Consider the following 20,269-nt stretch of genomic DNA (forward strand, 5'->3'; position numbering starts at 1 on the left):
ATACCTTAGCAGTGTATTATCTACCTAAGCAAAGTTCTACAGTGTGTAATGTAGAATGTATGGAGAAGTTACTCTGTACATTTCCTCTCAGAATCTGACTGTACAATGTGACCTTTAGTGGAAGCTGGCATTATGTACAGGTATTTTGATATCTCAATTGCATGAAAACATTCCTTAACAAATTGAAAGCAGTGACCTGTCTCTCTCTATATATAAAATACAGAGTAGAATCTTTCAAGCTGACTGAAGGAAGAAGGTGGAAGAGGGTCATCAAATAGTGTTAGAGCAGCTTCATTGAACAGCAGAGCAAGAGTGAAACAATCAACCCTTCTCATTCTGTGATGAAGACTTTTAATAGACAAGGCAAAAATAATGAATAGCTTCATTTCTTAAATTTGGATTTCTTTTTAAAAATGCTTCAGTTGAACTTAAATTCACACACCTGAGTGGGCATAAAGGCCTTCATGTAGGAATATTTGCCTTCTAGCATCAGCTTTTAGGAAATCTACCAGGACAACTCACATGAAAAATGTATATTCCTATAAAGAAACTTTTTAAAAACCAAATGACTTGTTTCACTTGTTTAAAAAAAAAAAACTAACAGGCTTTTCCAATTTTTTAATATTTCTGGTAGCAGAAAGAGGTTTTCAGTTACTAGACAGCTACACCTTATCTCACACTGCAATTCTCTCAGGCAATGCAAACGCATTTTTGTGTCCTTTCACAGTGCAGTTCACTTGGAGACAAAAGCAAGAAGAATTTGTTTCACTTGAGCTATTCCCTTTTAACATATGCTTTCCAGCTGACTAAAGTTATCTTTAAAATTGTAACAGTCAAAAGGGCATCAACCATAACCATCAAAATTGTTATGAATTTTTTTAGTGTTATAATGTTCAATAAGGGGACAAGGTATTTTTATAATTTGTTCATTATTGTTCTAGTGTTCATAGTTTACCATCCACATATACAGTGCTACAATTACTTACAAATTAACTGTATTAAAAAATACCTGATTTTAAATATCATGTTCAAAAACTACACTTATGAAATATGACCACTGGAGAAAAAAGAATTCTTGTGTTGCCATTCTAAATAAGAATATCTCATTGGCCTTGCTGTTAAAAGAACAATAGAAGACTAATTAGCTCAACTATGTATTAGTCCCAGCGAGGGAACCCCAAAGCCCACAGTAATTTTGACACAGATGTATGCCACATGATACCTTTATTATATGCTAATGATATTTGACCAGGAAACATAATAAAAACTTTTTAAAAAAATCAATTAGAACAATTCCATTGTAATAGGAAAGAAAAGGTTTATGTTCACTATACGTTCTTCTAGCATTTTTGCTAATTTAATTATATTCTGTACATTAATGTTGTATGGAGCAATCTAATGTACTTGACAGCTTGAAATAACTGTTTGAATATCTCTAAATGATCACTTACAAAATGTTAAAGGACATGGAAATATGTACAGTAAGCTAACAAGTAATTCCAACTTTTATGACCAGACTTCTTTTCTCAGGATTTTTTGCTGCATTAATAAAGTTTCATCATACCTTTTCTTGTCTTAATAAAAACTTCATCAGTAGGTACAGATTTATTTAGTGTATTAGGCAGGAGGGATTTTTATTGTTGTTGTTGGTACTGGTGGTGGTGCTGTTGGTTGGTTTTAATTAAAACCAAGAATGTAGCTTGGAAATTTTAAAATACATATCTAAGTCCATAGATGTTGGGAAATAACTAACAACACCCTGTATATAGTCTTCTCCATTTTTCCTATTCTGCTACACACTAAATTCTCTGAGGTCACATTTATTTTTAGTTTTTTTACTGATGTATGATTGGCATCTAGCTCAGCTTATAGATTTTGGTAGTATTTATTGAATATACTTATTACTGAATAAAGGAAGAAATTAATGCTAAAATTCTCTACTGTGAGGAGTTGCAAAGCTTGTTCTATTTTAAGATTTTCCTTGTGTGTCATATGCATAATACCTTGTGTAATTAAACATCAAAGAAAATTTAGGTGCTGATGGTGGAAAATGATAATAATAAAGATTGTTGGACAATATTGTTCTAAATGTTGGTTTTGCTTTGAAATCACCTGGGAAGTTTTTTTAAAAAAAAATTGTTATCTGGGTTTCCTCCCAGCAAATCTGTTTTAAGTGGTCTGATATGTGGTGCTGGACAATAGGATTATTTAAATCTTTCCAGGTACTTCTACCGTATAGTTAAGACTGAGAACCACTGTTTCTTATGATCCTATCTTGATGACTATTAGGAAGGGAAATTTCAGGATACCTACCTTATAATTGTAATTTATGAAAATAAAAAGGAGTTTGCTTTCTAAAGCCAATTTTAGGTAATAAAACAGAAATCTATTCCACTTCTGTTGGACATACCAGCACACCCATAGAAATATACCCTTAAACACTGTTCTTGGCCCTTTCAAGGAAGAAAGTTACAAAAAAAAGACTTATCAGAAGAGTTAAAGTGACTCTCATCCTGGAATAATAACAACACAACTGCCAAGCGAGGTGGCACATGCCTGTAATCCCAGAGACTGGGGCAGGAGGATCTCAAATTCAAAGCCAGCCTCAGCAAAAGTGAGTTGCTAAGCAACTCAATGAGACCCTGCCTCTAAATAAAATACAAAATAGGGCTGGGGCTGTGACTCAGTGGCCGAGTGCCGCTGACTTCAATCCCCAGTACCCAAAAAATAAGTAAATAAATAACAACATAATTATGCGAAAAATTATGAAATTTGGAGAAGGGGAAAGAAAGTGGGAAGACGCTACTGACTCCAAACCAAATAACCTATTTCCAACAATATCAAAGCATCAGAAGATGCAAATACGATCATGTACTTTCCTTCTCAACTGTCACTTGGGATAGTCACACTGTAATTTATGGATCTACAAATAGGATGTGAGGGTTATGATCTTGAAGGCTGTATTTTCGAAGCTACAAATTGGGATGCACCTTGAGGGTATCTGGCAGCAGAAGACACTTGATGCCAAGTTCAGTAAATTCAAAAGTAACTAAAGCAATCTTCCCAAAAGTACTCCTTAGTGGTCATTCAGCCCACAGGTAGCCTTTTAGGCTTTTCTTGATCATCATTCTGGAATTTTTACTGCATCTCAGATCAGGGAAGAATATTTAAATCCTGATGCCAAAAATGTTTAGAAAGAGAAGAAAAAATGGAAACTACTCAGGAAAAAGGAAGTAGTTAAAACAGTGTTTACACTGTAATCTTTCCATTTATTGACTATGTGCAAATGGAAATTTTTCTTTCTTTACAGAATTGCTTTCTCATCTATAAGTTGGGAAGAATAATCCTGACTTGGCAGCATTGTTATGAGAATTAGATTACATACCAAAGATGTAGGTTTGAAAATGTAATTCCTATCATAATAATTATTATTGTTGTTAAGAATAGAAATTATATTCCTTGCTTCTTAAAAAGCACATGAAAATTTTGTTGGTACCTTTGTAAAGAGCCTAATTCATAAGTCTAAAATTTTCTACTAGTAGTTAATTGTTGGTGGCAATATAGATTATCACTTTTGCAGCTAATCCACTCATGAAATGATGCCCCAGAAATGTAAAAAAACAGGAAGCATTACTTTCTGAGAAAGAAAGGAGAACTAACAAGATGTTTTCACCTGTTTTAAGCTAATTTTTTTAGATAATCACTTTTGCAGCTAATCCACTCATGAGATGATGCCCCAGAAATGTAAAAAACAGGAAGCATTACTTTCTGAGAAAGAAAGGAGAACTAACAAGATGTTTTCACCTGTTTTAAGCTAATTTTTTTAATACTTAAATGCAACAGCAGGATCCTTTCACTTCCAACAGTTTTTCAGATACAACTACCAGCCAGGTTAAGAGTTGAGTGCATAGTTATTATGACATGATTTTTTGACAAGAGCAATCAGCTATTGTTAGCAAGTGAAAGTTGAAAGGATTGGATTGGTCAAATAATAGCACTTTAGGCCAGGAATGCAATTGAGAAAAGGCAACAGTCAAAACACTGCCAGGGTGATTCATGATGTTGGAATGTCATCTGGATTGGGTCAAAGGAAATGGAGTGGTGTCTTGGTTTACAGCTCAACTTCAAATATAGATTCCGATAACCTCTTGGCTTAGAATTGTGATCAGAGTCAGTTTTCCCATCCCTGTTCCCCAGTGTTTGACCTTGTCCTACACCCAACAGGGAAATAAGACTGCAATGTGTACACCAACTCAGTCTGTGAAACATAGGGGCCCTACTCTCATGAAGCTCAGAGAACTGGGATATAGAAAGAGAAACTTCTGGATTAGCCCACAAAAGGCAGGCCCTTGGTCCTAACCCAGATGTGGTTTCCTTGTGTGTAGGAGAAAAGGAAGCCACACATATTCTAGACAGGCAGATTTGAAACAAAATCAAACAGCCCCAAAAGGGCTAGGACAGACTTGTTCATGGCCGATTACCACTCCGTGTGGAATGGTCAGGGATTAAATTCATTCTTTCCACTGCCACTTCCTCCTGGCAGGCAGAGAAGAAGGAAAGAAAGTTCCCCTTTCTCTGGAAATGTTAAAAATGGGCTTATAAGTATATCTTAACAATAATTCGGTTGCTTTGATGAACAGGATTGTACGAAGAATATGATAAGAGAAGTGTTGGTAGATACTCTAAATAGCAAACTAAAGCTTCCAAGACTGGAACCTAGGATGTGAAGAAGGATGGAAGCTGAGAAGGGGAGAAAAGGGAGGGTCTGCACAGGGAAGAGTAAGCAGATACTCAGCCTCATGGCTCAAAGGCTCAGAGATTTGGATTCAGCATGCTTGAATAGCAGGGACATGCAGATCACAGGATCTACTTGATTAATTTTCCAAATAATGACTGCGTAATTCTGATATCTGAACCCTAGGTTGAAATACTCTGTTTCTGCATGATGAGGAAACTTTAAAGAATTTAAAGCAAATAAAGAATATAAAGCAAGGATTACAGTGGAAGAGAAAAGAACCTAATGCCACCCTCATTGTATCTTGCAAATTGAGGAACCTGAACTTTTTCTAGAAGCTCTGAGATGTTCTCCCGGCACAGAGGATTGACTACTGCACAGGGGGAGAATGGGCACCGATGGAATTCACACTCTCTACAGGTGAATTTATCATGAGGTGCAAAGGAAGCACACAAGACCAACACACACAGTTGTGCGAGTCAGGTAGGCTGCATTCTACACAAGAATCTAAAGGAAAGAGCATGCAGAAGCTGAACTCCAGCTTCACTTTGCTCCTCCCTGGCATGAGACTACATCCAAAGGGTACCTCTTTCTTATTTGTCCATAGTTACATCTGGCCTAGAGGTGGCCCTAAAGTACCACATATCCAGGTGAGCCTTATTTACTGTGGAGGACTTTACTCATTCTGGACCCTATCTCACATAAAAAATAATCACATTGATGGTAAATTGCTTTCATTTAGTCTTCAGCATCCTGTTCTGTTAGATCAACAGTTTGGGGCTAAGAAGGAGGAATTCACTATTTTCTGCTACACATAAGTAAAATATGGTTTTGTTATTAAAGGTGCTTATAATCTAGCAGGTCTGAAAAGGGATACACCAATAGCTAATCAAGACAGTGAATGAAGGAAACACAAAGTCTTTCATAAGGGCTGGAAGGAGATTCCTTCTGACAGAGGAAACTAAAATTTTCCAGAAGATAGTAATATTTAAGTAGCGGTTGCAAGGTGGACAGAATTTTAAGAGCAGATGAGAGAGCTCTGTGTATACCACAAACTTAGCCCAGAGGCAAGATGGTCAGCAGGCATGGAGATAGAGGGAAATCATTGTGCTTTCAGGGAGAGTGGAAAATATTCAAGTAGAATGAGTAAAGGCAATAAAAAATAATACCATAAAGATATAATTAAAGGAGAAAAGCAGTGTACTTCACACAATGTAGTCTTTTGCAGAACTGGCTACATGTCCATTCTGGCCTCTTCCAGTGAATGAGCTCCACATTTATCTATTTCACATAATCATATCCAAAGCTAAAAAGAAATACAAAATGAAGTCTATTCATCTAATATGACTTCATTATTCAGATGGGAAAATGATACCAAGAAAGATACACAAGACCCAGCCAGCATCACAAAAAAAATTAATGGCAGGCCTAGAATAGAACCCAAAGCTTTAGCTTCTTTCCAGCTCCTCATACTGGAATGCTAATATATCCAGATTCATAGGATGGCATACTAGAAAATAACTGCAGCTACAGAGTTAGTGCAGCCCTAATCCTAAAACATGGATTTCATTCAATTGTGAGCAAGTGAAAGTATTTCTACTATAAAAACAAATGCATAACTTTTTAAAGGTGCGAGCTATTACATTAGGTATTCCAGATTCCTGGAATATAGCATGACTCCTGCTGGCAATAGAGGTATTTGAATGGAACATTTTAAGAAGCACTTCATTATAATGAGTCTGGAAAAGGAGGTTGTTGCCAAATTTGGAGGTCCTTAAACATCACTTTCAGCAGTTGGATTCAATTCAATAAGCAGTACATAACTCTCAAACTTTTTAAACTGTGGAATGAAATTATTTGACCTAATTTATGTTTTAATTGCCTTACTTTAATGCTCCTATTGTTTACATCTTTTACCTATGGTGTGAGATTTCACTTTGTCTTTGTGTCGATACTGTAGACCTGGAGTCAAATTATCTGTTTAGGTAACCAGCTTGGTTCTGTCTTGCTTTGCATGCTTTCCTAATTTATAGCTTCTTTGAAATTCTGTGGGATTTGATCTGGGACCCAAGCACTAGAATAGCACAGCACCTCCAAAGATTTCACCTCACTGAGCATGAGAAACTGAATATGAGATGGCTGAGGGAAGCACTCCTGTTGAACAGGTCTCTTGAGTCCAGCTCTTGTACTATGGGTGGTTTACAGAGTCAAGAGTCCCTGAGGATAAATGACCTTACCTGTCTTAGAAGGTCTATGGTACAAGGCACATGGTACATGGTCCAGCATAGTGCACTCATTTTGGAATTTAAATTTAATGTTTTTTAGTCTCTGCTGCTATGTCTAGGGAAACTTCCAAGTCAATAGTCTTCTTTACTTCAAAGACTGGATCAAAATATTTTTAAATATCATTCAGTTTTATGTTTATAAGTTAATAATGTAAGAATGCACAGCAGATCAAAGAAGTCAACAAAATTCAATGCCACCTTTATGGCAGTTAAGTAGCCCTTTGGCCTCAGGGATGATCTATCTTGTATATTTTCTCAGAAAGCAAGGATTGAACCATGAAATTCTAGCTGGAATTGAAGGTGATTTCTTCTTCTTTTAAAAAAATTATAATGTTGTAATATATCTGTTTTAGTGAACTTTTTCATCACTGTGACCAAAATACCTGACAAGAACAACTTAGAAGAGGAAAGTTTACTCAGGGCTTATGGTTTCAGAAGTCTCAGGCAATGCAGCACATCATGGAGGAAAGACCCAGCAGAGGAAAGCTGATCCCCTCATGGCAACCACAAAACAGGGAGAGACAGAGAAAGGGAGAGAGGAAGGGGATACAGGAAGAACAATCCCTCCAGGAAATACCCACAGAAAACCATCTTCTCCAGTCATACTCCACCTGCCTACAGTTACCACCCAGGATTCCATTCAATGGAATGCTAGGTTAGATTAATTATTGTATAGCTATCATAATCTAACCATTCTATCTTTGAATATTCTTACATTAACAGGAGTTTTGGGGGGACATCTCACATCCAAACAATAATATTCTGACCCTGGCCCCCAAAACTCATGTCCATCTCATAATGCAAAATGCATTTAACTAATCTCCCCAAATCCAATAATCAATATTTCTAAAATTGCATAAAGATTCAAGTCTAAACTCTCCTCTTAGACAGAAGGCAAACTCTTTGTTATGAGACCCTGTAAAAATCAGAAGCAACTTAAAATCCAATATACAAAGGCACAGAGTAAACATTCCCATTCAAAAGGGAGGAATAGGGGAATAGAAAGAAAATTGAGACCAAAACAAGACTAAAACCTAGTTAGGTGAACAGGTCCCATAACTCTGTCCGTAACTCCACAAACAGGATTTAGATCTACTCTCCAAAGGGCTTGGGCAACCCTGCTCCTTTGTCCTTACCAGTTGTAGAGTACATAGGCTCTCTTTAGCTTAGCTGTCTCCACCTTCAGCAGTTTTTCTTGGCATTTAGTATACATTACTGGCATCACAGGGTCTTCATTACAGCTGTGGCTTCACCTTCACAGCTTCACACATTGCCCTCCCAGAGGCATAGCACAGGGATTCCAGATACCCCTCTGAAACACTGCCCCCCCCCCCAGATACTCCTCTGAAACCTTTGAGGAAGCCTACATGACCCCAAACTCCAGCATCACGAATTTCTACAGAACCAGAATTATATGGATGATGCCAAAATTTGCCATCAGCAACACAACACCTGGGACCCCTGGGATTTTGACTGTGGGAGTCTCTTAGTGCCTGCCTGACTGAGAATGGTGAAACAACTTCCCCGGACCCACTGAACAAGTAGGGTGCTCCCACAATCTCTTTCCAAAGGAAATTTCCCTTCTACATCCTTAAACCTGCAATGTATGTAGTCTTTCAAATTTCTGAGATGCCCTCAAGGCATCTTTCCTATTGCCTCTGTACAAAGTGCTTAGCATCTCTTTAGGGACTGTAATCTCTTTAACAAAAACAGTTTTCTTGGCCCCAGTTTTACAAGCACTGTTCTGCTCAAACTGTAAGTTTTCAAAACTTTCAGCTCCACTTACTCCTCCCAGTTTTCACAATAAACCTGACTAAAAGCTGATAGCAATATCCATGCCATTGCTTGAATGCAATGTTGCCTTAAATTTCCTCCATTAGATCCATTATCTTTCAAATTAGCCTCTCACAAAGTCTCGGGTCATAGGCAAAATGTAGCCACATTCTTTGCCAGAATGTAACATCAATGGCCTCTAGTTTAATTCCCAACAGAATCTTCATTTTCCTTGAAACTTCATGAGCATGACCTGCATTCCTATCATTCTGATGTTCTGAATTTCCACCATAATTGCCCATCCCATAAGTTTCATTTATAGCATTATAAAGTTTTTACCACTTACATTTCTAAACTTTTCAAAATTCCTCATGCAAAACATTTCAAAAGGCTTCTGAACCACATGCTCAGTGTAGTCAAAGAAATGACCCCACTTCTAGGTACCAGCTTTGTTTTATTTAGCATTTATTCACTGGGACCAAAATACCTGAAAGAACAACTTAGAAGAGGATAAGTTTATTGGAGGCTCTTGGTTTCAGTGGTCTCAATTCATAGACAACTGACTCCATTACTCCGGGCCCAAGATGAGGCAGCACATCATGGGAAAGGGCACAACAGAGGAAAACTGCTCTCCTCAAGGCAGCCAGGAAGCAGAGAAGGGGAAGAAAGGGCTGTAGGAAGAACAATGGTTAGAGGGAACACCCCCAGTGACCCATCTACTTCAGCAATACTCCACTTGCCTACAGTTATCACCCAGTCATACCATTCAAACTTGGGTTGATGGATTAGATTATATATCTAATAATATAACCATTCTACCTCTGAACATTCCTGCATTAACAGGAGTTTGTAAGACACCTCATATCTAAACCATAATAATCACTGTATTTATATTAGTTAGGACTGTGAACAGCAAGAAGTAACTTTTAGGGTTAGGCCAGTATCTGATATTAAATATTATTTTATTATTGGAAGTAAATATAAGTTTAACTTATCATGTAGAATTGTTTCTGAAATGCTTACTGTCTAAAAAGTTTTAAATTTCTGAGAATCCATACAAATGAAATCCAAAGGATGTTATTACAGTGCCAAAATCAAGCGTCCTTTCACTCCATGAATTGTTTTTGAAAACACACCATATCCTTTATAGAGCATGTTCTATTGCATCACTCAGGGTGACTTTCAACCAATGGATTTTTTTAAACATTATTAAAAACTCTAAGTTTTTATTTCTCTCACTTTTCAAATACCATTCATATTTGTGTTGCTTCTTTATTAATGTTATTGTTTTAAAATGAGGTCCAGAGACTCCTGAACTCAGCAAATAACTTGGTGAATATACTTTGCTTTGGGGCAAGAATAACTTAAATTCATATCACTTGGAATTGCAGAAGCAGAAAGTGAAAAGAATCATTGTGGTTCCCAAGCTTTAGGTATTGGGGCTAAATAGCTGATGTGAACAACGTAACAGGGGATTGGCAACATTATTAAAGTATCATGTAAAAGCCAAGATCACTGTGAGTTTCAAAATCTAGGGAAGAAAAAACTCCAGTGCTAGTTGACATTTCAATAAAATGTGGCTAAGAAGAAAATGCCTCATATCAAGAGATCTCAATGGGCTAGCTTTGAGCAAAACAATAAGGCAGACACAAAGCATTAAGATACAAAGATATCCTCATGATAACACACAAAATCTGAAAATCAATTAAGGCCATTTCAAAATAACATAGAATTAAGCGATTTTATGAGAAATTTAAATGAGAACCAAGTCAGTGAAGTCCCTGCATGTATTAGTACCTCTGCTTGCAGAGATATAACTGCTGTCTATTCACAGCATTACAAAAGTAATTCCAAAGTCCCCAAAATGTTTGAACTTAATTTTTCTATTTCATATAATTAATATTAGGTAGAACACATCCCAATGTGTAGCACAAATAGGAACGGTAAAGAACTATTAGAGTTGAGGGATGTGAGTAATTTTTTTTTTCTGGAGAAGTCCAAAATTTTTCTACTTTCAACCAAGAATGTTTCACTGAAAATAGAGAAATATAAAATGATATCATATATGCATATGTGTGCTTTTGCTTCTGCTCACCTATTGTTTCAGGGTTTTTTCTTTTTTTTTTTTCTTTTTTTTGCAGTTTAGTTAAAATCTTATCTAATAACTGAGTACCACTTTAAAAACTTATTCGGTAAATGAGAACATATGCCATTAGCAAATTTTCATATCAAGAATGGGACAAATAAATAGATCAGTTATGCTGGAAAACTGGATTCTGAAATGTGTTTATCAGTATTGATGGAACAAAGATAACTTTAAATTTTCTAAGAATATTCCCTAGTACAATACAGCCCACCCAAATTTTGAAAGAGTTAGACTGAAAGTAAACCAGAGCTTAGAGGAAAAAATTTAAAATTCCAGATAGAAGAGAAGTAAACAATAGAGAATAAAGGACCTGATAGAGGTCCTTGTGTGAAACTTGTAGAAAGAAAGGGAAAAAAAAAAAAAAACTATAAATAAATGGCATGGCAACTATTTAAAAGAACCGTATAAAAGGAAAATGATTTAAAAAATAAGGAAATGAAAAATCTACTGTGTAAAGAAGCGATCTAAGATCCGAAGAAAATTCCCATGAAGAATTTATTTTCTCTTCTGAAGGAGATTCAAGGAAGCCAACTTGTGGAGTAAAATCCACTATGGCAGAACTAATGACTTAGACACTTTTATACACAAGAGATAAAATATACACTAAAAGTATATTAAACTAGGGAAAGGGGTATAATTATGGTGACTGTACAAGGAAAAGAATACTGAGATTAGTGACTAGGAGCGGATAATAGATAGATTAAACTAAAATAATCCAGAAAATAAAAGGATGTCCCTAACTTAGGATAGTCAACAAAAGCAACAGAAAAAATGCTTCAAAGTGCAGGTAAAACAAAGAATTGGATTACAGATACAATTCCGAAGGATGTACTATAGTCTCAGAAAATTTTTTACTGCAATCTGCACTAAGAAAAATCTTGATGAAGGTTAAACCTTGGGGGATAAGAGAGAATTCTTCAATGAGAAAAAAAATATTGCGTGGGTATGTGCACTTATGCAGGTGTATAAATCTACAAATGATAAAGGTGAATTATCAGACTGATCTGGATTTTACTAAACTAACTTTCATGTCAGAGGACATCACAGCACAAGAGACAAATGTTACAACATTCAGTTGGAAAGAGTGTAACTCAAGATTCTTGCATAAACCAAATAGTAATAAATATGAGAACAACAGAAAGGTAGTTTATAGAAGAAAAACAGCAATAGCAAAAAATTACTCGGGGAAAATACAACTCATGAACCCTTCCTAAAAAAAAAAAAAAAAAAATATTAAAGAAAGGAAAGAAAGTGATTGATGTTAAAAATCCACCAACTAAGGATACTTGATTGGAGATATTAGAGTAAAAGAGGCAAGACATTCAACACCCAAAGACAGCGAAGCCATAACAACAAAGCAGTAAGGTAAGGAGTCAAAAAATTATACCCAGAGACATCACTATCAAATGGTAAAAGCACAAAACCAATCTCATTCAAGGAGGAGACACACCAGGTGTAGCCCCTTCCAGGGAAGAAAACAAACAAACAAACAAAACTACTTCATGAAATCCTGCCCCAAAAGATGAATTCATTTTAGGTTCAGAACTGAGAAATAATGGTAAAAGAACTGGCAGTGAGTTTTAAATCTACTAAAATAAAAGCAAATAAGCAAAAATGTAGAACTCAGAGGAAATTTATGTTATGAATTTGGATAATGTATCTCCAACAATATGCCTTCAAAAATGTGGAGGGACCCTGGTGAGGTGGAACTCGCCTGTAATCCCAGTAGCTCTGGAGGCTGAGGCAGGAGAATCTCCAGTTCAAAGTCAGCCTCAGCAAAAGCTAGGCACTAAGAAACTCAGCAAGACCCTGTCTCCAAATAAAATACAAAATAGGGCAGGATGTAACTTATTGGTCAAATGTCCCTGAGTTCAATCCCTGGCACATACACACACAAAAATGCAGAGGGAATTGATACTCTGGGAAACTGCTCTCAGGTTAACCCAACAAATGACTTACATTTATGAAATAGGAATTTTTCACTCACCATTTCCCCAAAATATCTTCCTACACAGAAGTCACTGAGGCTGTATAGTTCAAAACAGGCAGTTTCTGGTTGTTCAGTAAATTAGAGCCAGAAAGGAAATGTGGGAACCCTTCTGGGTGATTATTTCTCATTCTTCAGTAGAACTCACCCCAGAAGAGGAAAAAGTGGAAACATACTTTAAAATTTTATTTCATAATCTTACTTATCATCATAAAAGAAAAATCATCATATTTTTCTTAACTTCAGGCAGATCATTTGGGAAGTTATATCAATGGTGAAAATAAAATTTTACCCAGAGTTCAGAAATTCTATCAGTTTCATTTCAGTGTTTAAATTCTCTTAAAATTAAAATCAATTTAAATTTAAATTTAAAGATAGCATACTATTGTACTGAAACCATCTATTTGTCTATCTTTCTACATAAACATGCACTACCTTGAACAGTATTCAATTTTACTAAGAATTACTTCTGATAGTGAGATTTTGATTGAATAATTTTGACTGATAGCTACATTTTTACTTTATTCTACTTGGGATTGAACCCAGAAGTGCTCTACCACTGAGCTGCATCCCTTGGCCTTTTTTATTTTTTATTTTGAGACAGGATCTCACTAAATTGCTGAAGGTCTCCCTGAGTGGCTCTGACTGGCTGGCCCCCAACTTGAGATTCTCCTTCCTCAGTGATTCTCCCAAATCACTGGGATTACAGGCACGTGCTACCATGACAGGTTAGTCTGTTCTATTTTGAATGACAATTTATAATTCAAAATTATAATTTTGTCATTTTAAAAATTAACTTAAGAGTGACATTATGGCACATGTCTGTAATTCCAGCAACTCTGGAGACTGAAGCAGGAGGATCACAACTTCAAGACCAGTTTCAAGAATTTAGTGACCCTGTCTCAAAACAAAGAATAAAACTAGGTTCAAAGCTCAGTTAAAAAAAAAATAAATAAATAAAATGTAACTTTAAAAAATAAAAAGGTTGAAGCTTAAAATGTGATACAAAAGTGCAAAAGATCATCATTTTAATTCCATAAAATAAAATCACTTAAAATTATTCACAATATATCATTTCTTAATAACAATATCTACAATGAGACTTTTTTGGCTTCCTCCATGTTTCAACTCATATTTTAATGTCTTAAACAGGAATATTTCATGTTTGAATCAGAGGTATAACATCTAACCATCTATCAGACAGTAATTTCATTTGTCTGATACCAAATTCTTATTCAATTAATAAAATTACTCAAGATTTATTCTTCTAATTTCACAACACTTGTTATAGACCTGAAATTTCTTATTTTCAGCCTATTTTGAAAAACGAACAAATCTTAGGCTTCTAACATAAAAACAGTTTTGAAAAAGAGAGAGAGAAAGAGATTCATCTGGGATGAAGATGTTCTTGGCAGATAAAAAATAAAACAAGAATTAAAGACAGGCAGTTAGTGTAGATAGGCAATCCCACATCGAATCAAGAAGAGGGAGGCTGGTTTGGATCCCCAAAATTGGAGACAACCCCTGGGAGATTGTAATGTTATTGTCTCCAGAGTCCTTTGATTGCCAAGAGTACTGCTTATACTACCCCTCCCAAATGGTTGCAGACAAGGAGTTGTTAATGAATGTCCCCTGGGTTGCTTCCTGTCTGGATCACTCTATTTGGCCCTTCCCCATGACCATCTGCTTCTCACCTTTTGGCCATTCCACCATCTCTTGGGTCTAGTTAAGTACACAGGAAGGAGAGAGATAATCGGGGAGAGTACAGGAGAACAAAGGAAGTCTAAAATGTATAAAAGGGCCAGGGTGCTCTCACTTCTTGGGATACCAGGATACCAGCTAGGGCCCCTTCTCCCTCGAGGAGAACTTTCTGTGCTTGCCTCAGCACTTCCCTAAAGTTTAAAGTTCAACATTTGAGGAAGCAGAACTCGCTTTAAAGTGTCCGGAAGTCCCCTGCCATTACCATACCAATGTCAAGTTCTTAAGAGTCCCTCAAGCCATTGCTTGGTCTACCCCTTACCAGTCACCATGTGGGAAACAGCAGTTAGGCACATAGAGTAAGTTCAGTCTGTAGGTCACACAGGCAACTTGGTAGACAAGGACATGGACTATGGAGAGAGACTGCCTGGATTTGAACTCCAGCTCTATGATTTACCAGCTGTATATCCGTGGGTAAGTTACTTAACTTCTCGATGCCTCAGTTTTCTCACCTCTATAATGAGAATGCTACCAATGCTCACCTTATTAGCTCATTGTAGAGACTAAGGGAGTTAAATAATTTAGATAGCACCCAACATACAGTAAGCATGTGTTAGTTTTTTTCATTATCACGGTAGCAAGTATCAAAGTATAAATTATTCTTCCTTTTAAAATTTAAGAGCACACATGAAAATACAATTACTGAAATCATTTTTGACAGTCAAGTGCAGCCTCTGTAACTAGAGAATAGACTTTAGTAACTGTGCATGCACTTGGATTGCACAGGACAATCTCAGTTTACTGAAAATCAGTTTATGCTTTTTGTCCCAGCACATTTTTAATACCATATCTTTTATTCTCAGAAGTAAGCCAGTCTGGATTATAAAAGTTATGGTTTCTCTGAAATTAAGAGGACAGAACTATGTCATTTGGGTGGGCTTGGTCAAGGCTAGAACTTAAACTTACTTTAAAATTAATGCTACCCATAAGAAGTTGAAATAAAATGTCTCTTTTAGGATTAAAAAGTACGTTAGCAATTCATAATTCATTCAACTAATGCTCATTTTAAGAATACAGGACAAACTCTGTTCATGGAGCTTGCTTTTCTGTGAAGAACACAGTAATTAACAAGTATCTAGAATAATATCTGACACGTAGTAGGCATGCAACAATTTGTAGTAATTTTTAAATGAATAAAATATAATTCACTTTAATAAATGCTCTGAAGAAAATGAAATGACAAGAGGGAGTATCTGAATTTTATAAAAACAAAAGTTGTCCCAAAATGGCCCTGGGTGTGCAGTCTGGTGCCTGGACTTGGACAAGAGAGCCAGGACCAGCCCCAACCCTAAGGCCCTAGCTCTTCCAAGTACAAGGTCTGCCTCCAAATTCAGCTTCACAAGGAACCAGGTTCCTTCTCCATCTGGGTCCCAGCATCACCAGCATCCAGGCCATCTGATGTCCTTCAAAAATAAAGTCACCCAAATGCCTGATACTAAAAGGGAGAGAAGTGAGTGGGCAAGGTTTGTCCACTGTGGTAAGGATCCAGGTTGCTTTTTCAGCAGAGTTCCATGACTTAGTATCTCTCTCACCAGGGAGCTCTGGGTGATGGAAGAGCCAGGTGGACCACGACTTTTCTCTTGAGGATGCTGACCTTGAACTTTTGTATTTTATCCTGAAGGTAATGAGAAACCATTGGAAAGTTTAAAGTCAGGAAATGACATGATTCAATTTAAGAAGATTAAACTTAAGAAGATTATTCTTATGACTGTATAGACAATGGATTGGAGAGGAACAAGAATAAATTTAGGAAGGTAAGTTCATAAATTACTGCCAGTGTCTGAAAGAGTCAGTGCAGCCTGGACCAGCGTGAGGGTGGTAGAAACTGGAAGAGGTGGAATGATTTGAGATATATTTTGCAAGACTTGTATATGAATTAAATGTCAGAGGTGGGAAAATAAGAAAAGTCAAAAATAACTTCCATTTTATTTTCTTGGAGTGGCCGAATGGATGGGATAATATTTCATAAGAAGAGCAGGTTAGCCGGGGTTAAACCAAGAATTCTCTTCTGGATATATTATGTTGAAGATGCCTATTAGATATTCAAGTGAGGACAGTAAGTAGACAGAAATATAAGACTGAGGCCAAGAGTTCCTGGTCATGGTAGTGGATATGCAACGTGATATGGGGCTGATCCTGGGCATCTCAGGTAGCCTGGGAAGTTTGGACCTCTGGAGGCAATGGTGAAAATCTGGAACATGGGGCAGGATGGAACAAGTGCAGACTATCTCCTGTAAGAGGAGTGAGCCAGTCAAGTCGTTTCCCCCACAAATCCTATAACGGTCTAAGTGTCTTTTCCCCTTCTTGGGGCATTTGGTGGTATGCAGGAATGGGAAGGGATACCAAACCAGATGGTTCTATGCCTTACTGCAGTTCACCATTCAGTGGTAGTCATTATCCCTCCTACAAAACATAAACGGAAAGCTCTTTGCAAAACTGGCCTAAAATAAACAGGTTGGCAATATGGCTGAGAATTTGAATATGGGTGGAGGAAATATTCAAACTAAGGCTCTAGGATTAGGGACACACAGTGACCACCTGGTCACCAGGATTCACTTTTTCAAAGGGAACTGTGTCAGCAGAATTCCAAAATAGAAAACAGGAGTTTGGTAATGGTTTTCTATCCATTTCACTATTCCTTGAGTCTTTTCTTATTTAAATCTAGCTTTTCTCATTCAATTTCCATAACAGGTAACCAAATTTTCGAGTCTTTTAATAAGAATTGTATGTCTCTAAGGTCTCCAACATGGTGTTTTAATAAACATAGCAAAATAGTTACTACAGTCAAGGATAATTAACAGATCTATCTTCTCACATATTACTCCCCATTTTTATTTTTGATGGTGACAATACCCAAAATCTCTTTAGCAAATTTCCAGTATACAATAAATTATCATGTCATACATGAGATCTCTCAACAGTTCACACTACACAACTGCAACTTCACACCCTATTGCCTGCATCTCCCCAATCTGTGTCACCCACAAGCCCCAGATCTAACCACTGTTATATTCTGTTTCTGTGTTTTCAGCTTTTTTAGGTTCTACATGTAAATGATGTCATGCAGTATGTTCCTTTCTATTTCTGGTGTAGTTCACTTCACCTGTTTTTAAAAATTATTCTTTGGTCTAAGTTCTTACGTAGCCTTTAAACCTCTGTTTCTTCCTCACAGGCAGTGGGAGATGATCCAACTCTGGGAAAAAGATAGGCCCTGAAGGGGAGAAGCATTTGGGCCTCAACTTCCTGAATGTTTGTCTCATTAAAAGCAAACCCTCTCCCTGACTCCAACATATTATATATAATATATGTTAAATTTTTCACATCTTTCCTAAGTATAATTTGATATGACAATTATTTGAATTTAAGATCATACAGTTACTAGCAAGCAAAATGCTTTTATATTTTCAAATATGATGCAATATTGGCAAAGCATGTTGAAGGACCTGAGGTGAAAAAGGGGGACATTGCTTAAAGAACGGAACTCTGTAGATGTTTATTTAATTTTTCCCAATCGTTTCTATACATTGCATTGAATTTGGTATCATTAAATGTGATGTTTCACCTACCATGTTTTAAGCTTCTTCAGGGTAAAGGAAAAAAAAATACAGTTTTTCTCTTTAGGAGTAAAGGACAAATGTTAGGTTGTTATGGTTACCGAAGCTGTAAAACACTTAGAGAAAGGTAGTTCTTCAAAAGTTGCCATAACTTGGTAATCATGTACAAAAAATGCATTTTTGTGAAATACATTCATTGTTACAGCATTATAATTGTCCCCAGGATGCACCAAAGAATTTTTGAAGAATGACTTCCTCAATGCCTTTTGAAAATTAACAAGCCAAATATTTATTACTTTATTAGGAAAATTATTCTCAGCATTTCTCTGAGTTGTGTATATTTAAACTTATACTTAAATGTATTTCACAGTAATTTATGCATGCCTAGAAACTTTTTTATTGAGAAAAGATATGCATCACTTACAGGTAGGCAAAAGTCTATAAAATATTTATCAGCTATGCTTATACCTGTTAATTGGACTTTGAATGAAGGGGAAATCAATATTTTAGGTGACTCTTACTTTATATGGCCTACTTGATATCACCAATATATGATATACTTTTAATGTATAAAATTTAACTCATGTCACATTACATATGCATGTTAATATTTAATTATCAATTAGTTATTCCATTCTATTTCTAAATGTAAGATAAGACTAAATGTAGTCTTGTTATAGTTATTTTTATGTTGTCTGTTTCTTTAATATACATAAAACTTCTAACTACAAAATAGAGACAATATCACTACATGATGTGGAAGCTCAATAGAAATATACTTGTACCTGATTTTTGTTGCAAAACACAGCAAAATATCTCAAAGACTAATAAAGTAGTTCTCAGGTATACATATGGCTCTAACCTAAGCATGAATTTCAGCTTCACAGTCCTGTAGATCCTGATTGGACAGATTAGGGATGATTTTCTGAAATCTGTATTTTTAAAGTTTGGCTAGTGGCTCTGTGTAGCATCAGGAGTTTTTGAGATCCTTTGGATTAAAGAAAAGCATCTTTTTAAAGACTGTGACATTGCAGAGAATCATGAAATTCAAACATGCAAGAACATTCTAAATCTTGTACTAGATATTTATTATTTCTAAACTCTTGACAATAAATACTTTATATTTATAATACTGAAACAATATTATCCATTCAGCAAAGTTTGTCAATAACTTTTGTTGAAGGTTGCTCTGGGATCAGTGTGGCAAGATGGTGACTTTAGCCTTGCTATTTGGATCTAAGCTTTACTATTTGGGTCTGCTGGGTTTTGTTTTTAATTAAGTGAAATGATTTTAAATTGTAAGAGTTCAACTTTAACCAAGTCTTGCCTCGTAGAATCAGAAGTTCTGGCTGCATGAACCCTACTTTTCTACCAGGCTGAACTGCACTGCCACTTCAGAAGCAGCTGAATGGTCCAGGTTGCCTCGGTTCCCATTCATCTCTCAAATCCTGTGATGTTGGTGATGGTAATAGGGGCAGTACCTAAGTACCTATGTCCCTGTGGCCGGGGTTGGCTTCCTGAGCATGAACCCTGTGTGGTAGCATGTTCTGCAACTCATATCAGGGAATCTACAAATTACTTATACATAATTTGGGTTTGTACTTATTTACCCATCATTTTCTTTTTCTAACTCCTCAAGATTCAGCTCAACTATTTACCCGCAGTAAGCTCTATAAAAACCACCCAACCACTTCAAGTGTCCATTTTTCTGAGTTCCCAATAGTCCAGATCTTTTTTTCTGAAACCAAATGCTTACAACATTATTAATGCTACTGAAAATATATGTGTACTTCCTGCCCCTAAAACCAAAATGTAGGAGTGAGTTGCACATGTAAGCCATATGTAGGAAGAGAAGATGCTGAGAGCACGTAAATCTTATGAGGACAGGCAAGGTGCCTTGTGACACCCATTTATCCAGACATGCATGCACAAAGTCACATGGAGTTCCCACTCCCGACAGTATCATCATATCTGTGCAATTTTGCTAAATATCACAGTGGTGATGGAGGTGAAGTCCCTGACCTCAAGAAG

At 36.4% G+C, this 20,269-nt stretch overlaps 1 long non-coding RNA gene across 1 annotated transcript; it reads left to right on the top strand.

The window, feature by feature from the left end:
* Positions 1–5,021: 5,021 nt before the first annotated feature.
* On the top strand, positions 5,022–17,965 carry LOC124990310 (uncharacterized). Its single transcript, XR_007109739.1, has 3 exons — positions 5,022–5,155; positions 16,306–16,438; positions 17,857–17,965. It is a non-coding gene; the product is annotated as an uncharacterized LOC124990310 (long non-coding RNA).
* Positions 17,966–20,269: the final 2,304 nt, after the last annotated feature.

This window comes from Sciurus carolinensis, chromosome 8 (genome assembly GCF_902686445.1).
Source record: "Sciurus carolinensis chromosome 8, mSciCar1.2, whole genome shotgun sequence".
NCBI classification, from domain to species: domain Eukaryota; kingdom Metazoa; phylum Chordata; class Mammalia; order Rodentia; family Sciuridae; genus Sciurus; species Sciurus carolinensis.